Raw genomic sequence first — 10,591 nt, 5'->3', positions numbered from 1 at the left:
ATGGCGCGTGATCGAGTGTAGGGTAAGGAAAGCTTATCGGGTAGAGGATCTGATCGGTGGTGCAGCAGCTAGCAGCCGGCAGCTGCGGGTGGTTAAGTAGGGCACGAGCATGCAGGCGGCGTCTGCGGCCAGTCGTTGCCCCGGCAGGTGGGGCAGCCCGCAGCGCCGCTGCCGCTGCTATATAGGCGCACCCCACCGCACCGCACGTCGCACGCACCTCGCGCCACGCATCTCGCGTTGCTCACGCAGGTACGTACCGCCCTCAGCCGCTCGTGCTATGCGTCTCTACTTCTCCTGCCGGCCAGCTCTCGTCTTCACGGGACTGTCGCTGTTGGCTCATTTGCTCTTCAGTTTTGTTTACAGCATAACTATCATAACGAAAAATAGTTAGAAAACGTTTCTGTATACGGTATAGTTTTCCGGTGGTGGAATGTTTTATCTACATCAGATCAACAGTAAGTACGAAAGAGGAGTCATTTCTGGAAACCCAGAATCTACTCTGTAGGAATCAACACGGATACCGGAAACAGCGATCGTGTGAGATGCAACTCGCTTTATTTGTTCACGAGACCCAGAAAATATTAGATACAGGCTCCCAGGTAGATGCCATTTTCCTTGACTTCCGGAAGGCGTTCGATACAATTCCGCACTGTCGCCTGATAAACAAAGTAAGAGCCTATGGAATATCAGACCAGCTGTGTGGCTGGATTGAACAGTTTTTAGCAAACAGAACACAGCATGTTGTTCTCAATGGAGAGACGTCTACAGATGTTAAAGTAACCTCTGGCGTGCCACAGGGGAGTGTTATGGGACCATTGCTTTTCACAATGTATATATTAATGACCTAGTAGATATTGTCGGAAGTTCCATGCGGCTTTTCGCGGATGATGCTGTAGTATACAGAGAAGTTGCAGCATTAGAAAATTGTAGCGAAATGCAGGAAGATCTGCAGCGGATAGGCACTTGGTGCAGGGAGTGGCAACTGACCCTTAACATAGACAAATGTAATGTATTGCGAATACATAGACAGAAGGATCCCTTATTGTATGGTTATATGATAGCGGAACAAACACTGGTAGCAGTTACTTCTGCAAAATATCTGGGAGTATGCGTGCGGAACGATTTGAAGTGGAACGATCATATAAAATTAATTGTTGGTAAGGCGGGTACCAGGTTGAGATTCATTGGGAGAGTCCTTAGAAAATGTAGTCCATCAACAAAGGAGGTGGCTTACAAAACACTCGTTCGACCTATACTTGAGTATTGCTCATCAGTGTGGGATCCGTACCAGGTCGGGTTGACAGAGGAGATAGAGAAGATCCAAAGAAGAGCGCCGCGTTTCGTCACAGGGTTATTTGGTAAGCGTGATAGCCTTACGGAGATGTGTAGCAAACTCAAGTGGCAGACTCTGCAAGAGAGGCGCTCTGCATCGCGGTGTAGCTTGCTGTCCAGGTTTCGAGAGGGTGCGTTTCTGGATGAGGTATCGACTATATTGCTTCCCCGTACTTATACCTCCCGAGGAGATCACGAATGTAAAATTAGAGAGATTCGAGCACGCACGGAGGCTTTCCGGCAGTCGTTCTTCCCGCGAACCATACGCGACTGGAACTGGAAAGGGAGCTAATGACAGTGGCACGTAAAGTTCCGTCCGCCACACACCGTTGGATGGCTTGCGGAGTATAAATGTAGATGTAGATGTTAACGTTCCTTCGATGATGAGGTCATGAGAGACAAGCCACAGTTTCAGATTGAGAGAATGATGGGGAAAGAAATCGGACATGTCCTTTTCAAAGGAACCATCCCAAAATTTGCCCTCAGCGATTTAGGGAAACTACGGAATACCCAACTTGCTATGGTCGGATGGGGATTTGTTATGTCGTTCTCCCGAATGCGAGTCCAATCTCCTAATTTCTGCCCCACCTTGTTCTGTCTTAACAGTCTAAACACTTTATGGTTCCCTTAAAGTCAGTACCGCCATTAGACTGTTCTTTCTTTTTTTTTTTATTTGCAGTGTTACATTTACACTTCATAAAGGCAACATAAAGCCGAAATCATGACCGTGTAAATGTCACACTGCAAATAATAGAAAACAGTCTAATGGCAGTTCTGACTTTAAAGAAATATTTTAAGACTGTGGCCCCACATAATGAAAAAATTGTTAACTTTATGGTTCATTCGCCAAGAATTTCAGTGATGTTGCCGGTTAATAGTATTGGTTTGATAGCCAGTCGTGTTTGTGAAACCTGTCTATTTACCGTAAAGATGCCGGAATTTTTAATTTTCTTCATTAATTACTTGCAGCCGAAGAAGTGATTTATTTAGTGGCGGTCTTAACGCCAATTTTGATTCGTCTGGTAAGAATGCAAGAGTTCAGCGTCTCTCGTCAGTGAGAGCATTAATGCCGAAGTGGTAGCTTAGTTGAGAAAGGATGAGGGAGGATGTGTTCGAGGAACGACAGCGAGGGTTAACTAAGTGGCTCAGACGAATCTTGGGAAACCCAGCTCAGGATTTGAATGCCACCCCGAGTCTAGTGCCCCAACCACGGATCCAGCTTGCGCTTTTATCTTTCATTTTTTGTGTCAAATAGTGTATTCCATGTGTTTTTTCTCTAATCTACGCGCGTATCTTCACCTCTATGTGGTTGCGTCATTGCCTTTACTTCCTCGAAAAATATTTTCTTTGATTAGTAAGTTCAGTTAGCCATAGCCCTTACTCGCAATCCTGTTTCCTTCTTGGTACTAATTCTTACATTTACATAAAAAAACTAAACTTAACTCCGTTCGAACGGGCCATGAAGACCCAACGGTACCGACCGGCTCCCGTGTCATCCTTCAGCCCACAGGCGCCACTGGATGCGGACACGGAGAGGCATGTGGTCAGCACACCGTTCTTCCGGCCGTATGTCAGTTTAGGACACCGGAGCCGCTATTTGTCAGTCAAGTAGCTGCTCAGTTTGCCTCACAAGGGCTGAGTGCACCCCGCTTGCCAGCAGCGCTCGGCGAACCGGACGGTCACCCATCCAAGTGCTCGCCCAGCCCGTCAGCGCTTAACTTCGGTGATCTGACTGGAACCGGTGTTACCACTGCGGCAAGGCTGTTGGCCCTATACATTTACATGAACGTGTAAACTCCACAGGCCACTTTATGGTGTGTGGATCCCGAGTACCGCTTCCATTTCCACACTTTGTAGGTTCGAATCCTGCCTCGGGCATGGATGTGTGTGATGTCCTTAGGTTAGTTAGGTTTACGTAGTTCTAAGTTCTAGGGGACTGATGACCACAACTGTTAAGTCCCATAGTGCTCAGAGCCATTTGAACAATTTTGAACCACACTTTGATTATCAGTTCGCAAGTGTTGAGGCGGAAACGCGACTGGCGGTACTTCCCGGAATGTCTTAGATTTTTCCCGTAATGGGCATTTCGCATGTTGTAAGTGGCAATAAGTAAGACGCTGTCTCATTCTTCCCGGAACGTATCCTCTAGGAATTTCAGCAACAAACAATTACGTGATGCACAACGTCTCTACATCCACATCTACACAACTACTCTGCAATTCACACTTACAATCTTGACAGAGGGTACATCGAATCACCTTCAGACTCTTTCTCTACCGTTCCATTATCGAACAGCGCGAACTCATTTCTCTTATTTTACTACAATGATAATTTATCCCAATGTAGGTGGATGCCAACAAAATACTTTCGCATTCTGAAGAGAAAGATGGTGATAGAAATTTCGTGAAAAGACCTCTCCGCAACGAAAAACGCAATTGCCACCCCAACTCGAGTATCATATCTGTGACACTCTCTCCTATTTCGCGATTATACAAAACGAGCTATCCTTCTTTGAACTGTTTCTATGTCTTTCGTCAATACTGCCTCGTGAGGATCCCATACCGCGCGGCAATTCTTCGTAATAGGACGGACAAGCGTGGTGTAGGCGGTCTCTTTCGTAGGTCTGGTAGTCCGCCTCCACAGGCCCACAGCGAAATGCCATACGAGGGACCCGGATTCGTTTCCCATCTGGGTCGGAGATTTTCTTCGCTCGGGGAGGGCGTTTTGAATTGTTTTTATCGTCTTCCCACCCATACCAACAGGTAAGTCGCCAAAGTGGGGCTGCCAGGCTCCCCGCACGTGGGTCTCCCTGCCTAGCCACACGCATAATCATTGTCAGTAGATTTGGTGCATCTCTTAAGAGCTCTCAAATAAAACACAGTCTTTGGTTCGCCTTCCCCAAAACATTTTCTATGTAATCCTTCCAATTTAAATTGTTCGTAATTGTAATGCCTTGGTAATTTAGCAGAATTTAAAGCCTTTAGATCTGTGTCATTTGCCGCGCGGGATATCCGCGCGGTTTGAGGGGTTTGTCAAGGTTCGTGCGGCTCCTCCGTCGGAGGTTCGAGTCCTCCCTCGGGCATGGGTGCGCGTGTGTTGTCTTTAGCATAAGTTAGTTTAAGTTAGATTATGTAGTGTGTAAGCTTAGGGACCGATGACCTCTGCAGTTTGGTCCCATAAGATCTTACCACAAATTTCCAAATTTGTGTCATTATCACCTAACCAAAATATAACGTATTCATTTTAGTACTCATGTGGATGACCTCACGTTTTTTTTTTAATATTTAGAGTCGATTGCCACTTTCCACAGTAGCCGGCCGGAGTGGCCGAGCGGTTCTAGGCGCTACGGTCTCAGGTTCGAATCCTGCCTCGGGCATGAATGTGTGTGATGTCCTTAGGTTAGTTAGGTTTACGTAGTTCTACGTTCTAGGGGTCTGATAACCTCAGCTGTAAAGTCCCATAGTGCTCAGAGCCATTTGAACCATTTTTCACAATACACAGATACCTTGTTTAAATATTTTTGCAATTGGTCTCTCTTGCATCAGCTTCCACTGTAATTTAATGAACGTCTCCGTGACCTTTCGCGGTAACGAATGAACCCAACATGAAACGCGCAGTTCTTCCTTGAATGAACGGGGCGGCACAATGTTAAGACACTGGACTTACATTCTGGAGCACCTTGGTTCAAATTCTCATATCGTCCTCCAGACTAAACTATGTCGTGATTTCTTTAAATGGCTTAGAGTGTAATACTGGGATGGTTACTTTGATAGGGCGCTGTCACACTTCCTCTCTTCGAGCTTGTGCTCTGTCTCTAATGCTGTCGTCGTCGACAGTTCGTTAAATCCTAATCTTTCTTTTCCGTTCTTCTTTGGATCTTCTCTGTTAACCGTTCTTAGTATGATTTCAGGTTGATTAGCAATACTCACGAATTGGTCGAATGACGTCTCTAAAACCCCTGTCGTGGGTGAATTACCGTTCCTTAAGATATTTACAAAGAAACTCAGCCAGCGCCGGCTTTTCCTACAAATAGCTGTACGCGTCCGTTTGATTTTAATTCCATCAGGGCAAATTCTCCTATCTTCATTACGGTTGTTTCTGTATACATTGATTAACTGAGTGTTAATGTTTGTTCAAATTGGTACGTGAATCGAATGCGAAAGATACGATGAGATCGAATTCCGTCGCTTTTATATTACAGTTTTTGTAATAAATTACTCAAATGACGTGAAGGGGGAGATCTGACCCCGGAGGTTGAGGAGAAGGATTAGTGTCCCTTTAGCTTGAAGATCACCAGTATAAAACTAGAAGCTGCATGAAGGCACAAGCGACTGATGCTGTTCTATAAATGAGACATACTGTGCCAGAGTGCTGCAATGAGAAGCAGGATAACCTGTAGAGAACTGAAAAGCTGTTGGTTGACCCTTAACGTAAATAAGTGTAACGCAGTGCGTGTAAATGGGCAGAAAGGTCCATTACCGATTGACTGCGCTATTGGCGATGAAACACAGAGAAAATATAACAACTGTTAATTATCGAGTAGTTTAGTGTTCGGAGCGACCTTAAGTGGAACGAACGGATAGAATTACAGACAGGAAAGGCATATAGTAGGCTGAGGTTCATTCCAAGAATACAATGCGAGTGTGGTTCATCCGCAATGGAGGTAACTTGCAAAACAGTCGTTCTGTGTGTGGACCTCTTGCCAGCTGGGTGTAATAGAGGAGAAAGAGAAGATACAAAAAAGGTGCTTTTTTCTTCATGGGTTCATTGGGTGGCCGCGAGGGCGTTATGAAACTGCACACGGAACGCATGTTACAAGATGGGTGCATTACATTGTGGAGATAAGTGCTATTAAAATGCTGAGATCGTTCTAAGAAGAGAGTACTCATACTACTACTGTCCACACGCATACCGCGAAATGACCACAATAGGAAAATATGAGGAATTAAGGGTGTTACAGAGCCTGATCCAAAGTCGTTCTTCAATGCACTATACACGAATGGAACAGGAAAGGAGGAGAAATGATAGAAATGTCACACTACACACCGCCACACACCGTAAGTTGGATTGTGGGTAATAGATGTAGATGTAAACGGAATACTAGCGTTTAACGTTCCAATGGAGCACAAGGTCAGATTGGCCAAAGGCAGAGGAGGTCTATTCAAATGAACTATCCCGGACATCGGCTTAAGTGATTTTCAGAAACCATGGAAAAACTAAATGTGAGCAGCCGAACGGGATTTGGAACCCACTCGCATAGACTCTGTTAAACAACGATTCGGTCGTGACATTATTGAGGAAACATTACTGCTTTTGCTTTGGAGCAGAAACACGTGGAACCCGAATTCAAAATGACCGCAACGAGGTTTGAATTCCAGAATGCAAAACGCACTATTTTTTTACGGAGAGTTATAAAGAGGTGTTCCCTGTTAGCTGACGGAAATAAAGTTTGATTTCAAATACTTAAAAATAAATTTTTGAAAGTGATGTTGGTATTTATTAACGTTAAAACAGTGCGAAACCATTGAAATTACATACACTATTGGCCATAAAAATTGCTACACCACGAAGATGACGTGCTACAGACGCGAAATTTAACCGACAGGAAGAAGATGCTGTGATATGCAAATGATTAGCTTTTCAGAGCATTCACGCAAGGTTGGCGCCGGTGGCGACACCTACAACGTGCTGACATGAGGAAAGTTTCCAACCGATTTCTCATACACAAACAGCAGTTGACCGGCTTTGCCTGGTGAAACGTTGTTGTGATGCCTCGTGTAAGGAGGAGAAATGCGTACCATCACGTTTCCGACTTTGATAAAGGTCGGATTGTAGCCTATCGCGATTGCGGTTTATCGTATCGCGATATTGCTGCTCGCGTTGGTCGAGATCCAATGACTGTTAGCAGAATATGGAATCGGTGGGTTCAGGAGGGTAATACGGAACGCCGTGCTGGATCCCAACGGCCTCGTATCACTAACAGTCGAGATGACAGGCACCTTATCCGCATGGCTGTAACGGATCGCGCAGCCACGTCTCGATCCCTGAGTCAACAGATAGGGACGTTTGCAAGACAACAATCATCTGGACGAACAGTTCGACGACGTTTGCAGCAGCATGGACGATCAGCTCGGAGACCATGGCTGCGGTTACCCTTGACGCTGCTTCACAGACAGGAGCGCCTGCGATGGTGTACTCTACGACGAACCTGGGTGCACGAATGTCAAAACGTCATTTTTTCGGGTGAATCCAGGTTCTGTTTATAGCATCATGATGGTTGCATCCGTGTTTGGCGACATTGCGGTGAACGCACATTGGAAGCGTGTATTCGTCATCGCCATACTGGCGTATCACCCGGTGTGATGGTATGGGGTGCCATTGGTTACACGTCTCGGTCACCTCTTGTTCGCATTGACGGCACTTTGAACAGTGGACTTTACATTTCAGATGTGTTACGATCCGTGGCTCTACCCTTCACTCGATCCCTGCGAAACCCTACATTTCAGCAGGATAATGCACGACCGCATGTTGCAGGTCCTGTACGGGCCTTTCTGGATACATAAAATGTTCAACTGCTGCTCTGGCCAGCACATTCTCCAGATCTCTCATCAATTGAAAACGTCTGGTCAATGGTGGCCGAGCAACTGGCTCGTCAAAATACGCCAGTCACTACTCTTGATGAACTGTGGTATCGTGTTGAAGCTGCATGGGCAGCTGTATCTGTACATACCATCCAAGCTCTGTTTGACTCAATGCCCAGGCGTATCAAGGCCGTTATTACCGTCATAGGTGGTTGTTTTGTGTACTGATATCTCGGTATCTATGCACCCAAATTGCGTGAAAATGTAATCACATGTCAGTTCTAGTATAATATATTTGTGTAATGAATACCCGTTTATCATCTGCATTTCTTCTTGGTGTAGCAGTTTTAATGGGCAGTAGTGTATGTTACTCGTCGTGGGACAATTATTTCAGGTCCTGATCGGTTATAATGGGTCAAAATGTGTGCTGGCGCGGGAATGTGGCTCTGGATATATGGAGAAGAGCTAATAGCAGGCTGAAGCTCTGAACTACTGCGTGAGGTGTGATCAGTCGAAGTACTACCTACAATACGCAACTGTATGCGTCTGAGCTCCGATCGATGAATGTGGGATTTCGATTTCTGAATAATTCGAACAATTCCAGCAATGCCTCTTAATAAACTGCCCGAAAAGTACTTTAAAAAGTGTTTTGGTGAAATATATCAGCGATACTCTAATGAAACGTTCGTCAGGCATAGATTAAAATCTGTAAGTATACAGGAATATGTATGGGTGCTACTTTATTGTTAAGAATACGCCACGGTTTCCAATCACAGCAACGAAAAAAGGAAATGGAGATTCAGATTTAACGTCACCTCCACAGCATTAGAGACGGAGCATTAGAGACGGAGAGGCTCGGAATGGGGGAAGAAATCGGTCGTATGTTTTTCAAAGTAACAATCTCGACACTCGTCTTAACTGATTTCGGGTCACTACGGATAGTCTGAATCCTAATGACTGGACAGCTACCAAGTAGACGCAATGGCTGAAGGCAATCAGGTGGATGCAGTATTTCTTTGCTTCCAAAAAATAGTTAACTTCTTACCACAACGATGCTTATTAACGAAAGTATGATACTATGGGGTATAAAATCAATTTGTGAATAATTTGTGCATTTCTTGGTGGGGAGGACACGGGATCTTGGATGGAGAGTCGTCGATAGATGCAGACATAACTTCGAAAGTTTCTCAGGGAAATATGCCTGGGTGGTTGTCCATGTCGTATATTGTGACCCGGCAGTAACCTCAGACTTTTTGCAAATCGTGGAGTCACCTATAATGCAGTTATATAGCAAAATAGCGCGACAAATATTCATTCGGATCTTGATAAGATTTCCCATTTTTCAGACATTCGCAACTTGCTTTTAATATATAGAAATGTAAAATTGTGCACTTTAAAAAACGAAAAAAACGTAATATTCTATGAATAAAACGTCAGTGAATCACAGTTAGAATCAGTCTACTAATGAAAACACCAAGGTGTAACAGTTTGTGGGATATTAAATGAAATTACCCCTTAGGCTTAGCCGTAGGTAAGGCGGTCGCAGGCTGCGGTTCGTTGGTGGATAAAGGGAAAAAGCAGTCAGCCTGAAATGGAAGGACCCACACCAAATAAAACTAACAGGAGATATTGAACGTATACAAAGAAGGGTAACACGACTGAAGAGACGTTTCTTTGACTGATTGGCGGGCGTCACGGAGATGCTGAAGCCGGCCGCGGTGGTCTTGCGGTTCTAGGCGCTGCAGTCCGGAACCGCGGGACTGCTACGGTCGCAGGTTCGAATCCTGCCGCGGGCATGGATGTGTGTGATGTCTTTAGGTTAGTTAGGTTTAAGTAGTTCTAAGTTCTAGGGGACTGATTACCTAAGATGTTAAGTCCCATAGTGCTCAGAGCCATTTGAACAATTTTTTTGAAGATGCTGAAGAAACATTGAACTGGCACACAGCATCAGTCCCGTGAATACCTACTTACACAGATCGAAGATGCACAGTTAAGTGATGAATATAGAAATATACATCACCCTAAATATTGATTCAGTATGGACCCCGGAACGGGAAGAAAGCATTTATTTCGTACTATAGGAAGTGTCCTCTGCCATACACTTCACTGTGGTTTGCGGATTATAGATGTAGATGTAGACGGAATTCAATCTCCGATTCCTTAGAATGCGTGTCCTATGTCTTAACCAGTGTGCCACTTCGGTCGGCTACGGAAATAACATGCGTCCTATCAAGTGTCATTAATAGGACCGGTTGCGTGATCTATGAAGAAATCAACTAAACACTAATCCTATTTGAATTTTCTATTGACATGAAGAGCGTTCCCAGGAGAGCGCTTACACATGGTTGATTGATTACTTAAGGACATGGCCGTGCTATCAATGAAGGAGTCTTTTCACCAGTTACGTAGAATAGATCGTAAGTGCTAGCGAAACTACAGACCCCTGAATGGTTAATTTTCGTCTCGATCCTCCATGCTGATTTAAAGTACAGCGCGTTTTTGCGCCGCTGAGTCTAATTATTCAGAGATTATCTGTGGCTAACAATTTACAAACTAATTACTTCATCAGCGTAAGAAGCCAACGATTATAACGTAATTCTGAAAATAAGTAAAAGATAGTGAAAGCAGGTATTTATTGAACAGATGCTTTGGACTTAATCCCAGAAAATTTTCTCTGT

At 44.7% G+C, this 10,591-nt stretch overlaps 1 protein-coding gene across 1 annotated transcript in view; it reads left to right on the top strand.

The window, feature by feature from the left end:
* Nucleotides 1-215: 215 nt before the first annotated feature.
* Nucleotides 216-10,591, top strand: part of LOC124555652 — a 51,180-nt gene continuing 40,804 nt past the window's right edge. Inside the window, exon 1 of the mRNA XM_047129637.1 lies at nt 216-249. The gene's annotated coding sequence lies outside the window, so the exon portion shown is untranslated. The remainder of the gene's footprint in view (nt 250-10,591) is intronic.

Source organism: Schistocerca americana, chromosome X (genome assembly GCF_021461395.2).
Source record: "Schistocerca americana isolate TAMUIC-IGC-003095 chromosome X, iqSchAmer2.1, whole genome shotgun sequence".
In the NCBI taxonomy this organism is placed as follows: Eukaryota; Metazoa; Arthropoda; class Insecta; order Orthoptera; family Acrididae; genus Schistocerca; species Schistocerca americana.
Note: the sequence above shows the minus strand (reverse complement) of the source record. Positions and strands in the feature narration are given on the sequence as shown.